This window comes from Toxotes jaculatrix, chromosome 10 (assembly GCF_017976425.1).
Source record: "Toxotes jaculatrix isolate fToxJac2 chromosome 10, fToxJac2.pri, whole genome shotgun sequence".
In the NCBI taxonomy this organism is placed as follows: domain Eukaryota; kingdom Metazoa; phylum Chordata; class Actinopteri; family Toxotidae; genus Toxotes; species Toxotes jaculatrix.
In genome coordinates, this window is record NC_054403.1 from 6,251,142 (window position 1) to 6,255,591 (window position 4,450).

General features: G+C 40.4%; 1 non-coding gene across 1 annotated transcript; it reads right to left on the reverse strand.

Annotated features, from left to right (window-relative positions):
• Positions 1 to 448: 448 nt before the first annotated feature.
• trnal-aag lies at positions 449 to 530 on the reverse strand. The gene has a single exon. It is a non-coding gene; the product is annotated as a tRNA-Leu (tRNA).
• Positions 531 to 4,450: the final 3,920 nt, after the last annotated feature.

Genomic DNA, 4,450 nt, shown 5'->3' on the forward strand with positions numbered 1-4,450 from the left:
TTTGAGATAATAATCCTAGGTTTGTGTCTAGATAGTCCAAGTACCAGGAGATGAAGGAGGCAGCGTTGGCCATATACTCCTGATCTATTTCTCTCTGTCACTTCCAATTTACCATGAAACATTCACTGAAACCAAAGTATAGTCAAAGGCTGCTCAGGCACATATAATATCAGCCACAGTGTTCACTACAGCAGTGGAAGGAGTGGAACAACATTGCTAATGTGAAAATTGAGCTGTGGGGCAGTGGAGAGGGGGGCAGTTGTACCTAATATGAAAACACCCTCAGTGTAGAGGACTTGCTGTTATGAAAGAATACGCAGGAAATCAGAATTTCACTGTAACACTCACAGGTAAGTAAGACGTACTAAAAATAACAAGGAAGCCTCTGTCGAGGCCAAAACAAGTAGCCTAAACATACAATCCACTCCTACAGGTGAACAGAGTCAATTGGCAGTGGTGGGATTTGAACCCACGCCTCCTGAGAGACTGGAGCCTTAATCCAGCGCCTTAGACCACTCGGCCACACTACCACATAAAAAACTCAGCCCCTACAGTGACAACCCGATCAAATTCTCAAGAAAAATGAAATCATTTAAAAGTTTGAACTTCACAATCAGCAGAATAACTGACTGAAAACCGTTGTTATATTCTGTTGGTTACTTGTGAACTTGGAGGAAAAAACTCAACACTGCCATGATGACCTTCCTGGAGCTGCACAACCCATCTTGATGTACTGGGCTTTTTTTTTTTTTTTTTTTAAGTGTGAACTTGGCTTTACTGTGATAGGTGATCATTCAAAAAATTCACACTGTGACTATGGATAAATATGAGACCCAGACATGGAAGGGCATCTACTATTAGCAGAGGATGGTTTCGATCCATCGACCTCTGGGTTATGGGCCCAGCACGCTTCCGCTGCGCCACTCTGCTCTTCATAAACCACCTCATTAAAAAGTTTGCTGAATAGTCAACCCAGAATTTGCCAAATGCAATTTTGCCAATGTCTCCAGCAGAGATAAAAACTTCCAAAATGAATCATCATTTTCCACCGGCCACTAATTTCCACCGTCTGCTTATCATCATCTAATTAAGTGGGGTGGCCTGCAAATTTCCTCACCACAATAATCTGTTTCAAAAAAAATTGCCAGTGTCAATGATTTAATTCAACATCTGAGTCTAAAGTCCATTATCTTAGAGACACTCTTGTCACAAGTGCAGACATATTTTGCTGTCAATCTACAATAGGAAAGAATTTTGGCTGAATTAGGGCTGGGACTCTTTCAGTAGACTCAACGCTAAATTACAGCCAAATGCTACTCTCCCAAATCAGACAGTCAATCTTTTTGAGAATTTACCATCCCACAGAAATATAGAGTTGTTAAGCTCTGTTCTCAGGCACCCAACAAACATGTACTGGCATGACACACACAACTGCAGCCCCAACAACAATCTTCTCTCATCCACCTCTCTGTTTTTGACCAAAAAGGGATTTTTCTGCCTCTTTAGGTTCATGCTTATGCCTCTAAAACCTAAGTGCTCTGTCCTGAATCAGCTCCAAAATATAAAATTCCCTCTGATTCCTTTTAGTTACGTGTGCCTTGACAAAAAGAAATGAACGGCTTGCAGTTCCAAGGACAGGACAGATTTTTTTTCTGTCTTCCAGGGTCTTTTTTGACTCTCTACATTTAGTTTGTGGGAATGTGTTTCTATGATTATTTGTGTTGCATAAGCATGTGCACTTCTTTATAAAATGGTGCTACAGCACCAATGAAGGTGCACTAAAAAGATGGAAAAGGTTGTTTTTCAGCCAATGTCTACAGCACAACCATAAATCAAAGTTATGAAAACAGATGCAAAGAAAAAGTTAAATCTCAACACAGAATTGTTTTACATGATCGTGGTGACTGACGTTACACGTCTAAAAAAGGGAAGACATTATCTCTTTCTTTCTCGCCCTTTCTCAATCCTTTTTGTCAGCCCCAAAGTACACATGCTATTAATTCTCTGACTCCCTCCCTCCCTGTCTCCCTCTGTTCATTCCCTGAATACACACATTATTAATTAGACAGAGACCCAGGTGGTGACAGAGGAGACGTTGCAGGGCCCCAGCATGCAGCTCACACTCAGAGCTTGGTCTTCAGTGCGTGGCTCGCCTCGGAGCCTGCTGCAAAGACCCCAGGCAGAAAAATCTCATCTCCTCGGATTGTTTTATTTTAATTTTCCATTAATTGAATTGAAGTATATGCCTTAGAGTCCCATTGTGTCTGAGGGTGGGTAGATGCATGTGTGGGTGTCAGCACGAGGGATGTTTACAGACAGACAGACAGAGAATTGAACTGGAACGTAACCTTTTCTGCATCATCTCGCTTTCTGTTTGATTTTGACAGAAACTCTTTTTTTTTGGGTCTCTGTGAGGGAAGTTGGAGAAATGAGATTTAAGCACGTACTGTGCCATCAAACAGTGTCATTTACTCCCTGAGTCTGGGGCTTCTTAAACATTTCAAAACCTACATCTCAGGTGGGGATGGAAAACAAGCTTTCTGACAATTTCTAAAACCCATCACGACTCAAACTACAGACTGAACTCCACTGTTTACCCAGATTACACATGTAAACAAACCCTCCACACCCTCAAAACAAATGTAAAATTTATATTAAAGTGTCAGCGACAGTCCCAGTATCAAAAAACTCTAGTGTATATGTGAGTATGTGTGTGGGTGTGTGGGTGTGTGAAGTCCTAGTTTGTGGGCAGACTGTGGTCTCGTCTGCTCTCACCAAAAGAATGGAGGTTTAAACCAGGACACACACACCTGTCAAATCAGCGTGTGCCTCTGCTATATATCTTTAGTCAGATGAAAGGTTTAGACAGAAACACTAACACTGATTAGAGAGACACATACACACACAGCCATTATGGCTTTCACTGTACATTTGCGTCTATGTGCCAGTGATGTGTGGGTGTAACAAATGTTTGTCTCAGTCTTTTCTGCAAAAAAACCTCAGGTGTGTTTTTGCAGTACTCAAACACTGTGTCCAGTGCTGTCTTTCATCTTACTTCTTCCATTTGCCTTCCTCTAGACTGTGCTCCCTTGTTTGTATGTTCAGTCATTATAACTATCAGTGTTCATGTATTTCTTATAAACAAACTACACATGTTAAATTCATCACTTCCTTCACATCAGAGCATCTGAAAACCCAACTAACTACAGAAAATGTCTGTGTAGGTCTCCCTTGAGTCTTTAAAGCTGCCATGTACGATAAGGTTATGTTTTTGTCTGTTTGAGACCAAAAGATTGAATAAAGTCAAATGCAGTTTATTGGCAACAATAATAATGTCCTTGGAACAAATGACGAGCACAGCAGAAATAACACTGGGAATAATACTCCACATGCTACCTCTAGCGCGAACTGACAATCTGGCTGAAGAATGGAGAGGAGGACTGGAGATCTATATATATACTGCAGGCTGAAGGTGTGGTTGATGAGGTGAGATTGCACACAGGTGAGCAGGAGATCTGGCCGGAAGCAGAATGTAGACAAACAGGAAACACCAGGAAAGGGGGAGAGACTCTTCACAGAAAATGAGACGACACGTCACCAACCAAAACAAATAAATAAATAAAATAAAATGACTAAATCATTTTAGACTAAGACTAAAACTAGCAGAATGCTGAATTAACACTGAAAAGAACACTGTGTTGAAGTCACAGTCACATGGTTTCTGAATCTGTAAATCCTGTATTATACAAAGTCTAGTAGCATCTGATGTAGACACAAAATTCAGATGCTGCAGATTAAGAGGGTTTTGGGGATTGTGTCTAAGTCACAAGCTAAATAAATAAACATATACTGGTACTGCACAGTGAGTCATCCAGCACTTTGATTTTTATTCTCACACAGATGTTCTATCTTTTCTGAGGAGAAATTATATGAACATTTATAAATAGTATTAACACTGAGCTGATTCAGGCTGATTTAGGTTTTCAGGTACTGTCACTGTTGGAAGTGTGTGCTGGCAAACAATGAGGTGACGTTTCTTAATACACTTTTCCTCATTAACACTGGTGGGATTTTCATGATCAGTGTGACAGGCTCGTTTCATGTCTGATGTCAGGAAAGTAATTCATATACTGAGTTTCCTTCCATCAGGTGAATAAACCAGAGGAGAGTGTGAGAGGAGAATCACAGCAACAAAATTGCACCAAATTGTTCCTCGTCAGCTTCAGTAAAGCATTTTATCCTCTCTTTTCTTTCTTCTTTCTTTCGCTCATTCCCAGTTTTATGGTTTGTGTCAGAGAATGAAGAATGTCTTCTTTTTTATTTCCAGGTTTGAAATGCTAATTAGAATAAGAGTTAAGATGAGGTTTAAATGAAGGTAAGAGCTGATGTTAACGGGTGACTTCTGTGATTTGTGGTTGGTTCTACTTAAAATGGACTAATATTTGCCTCA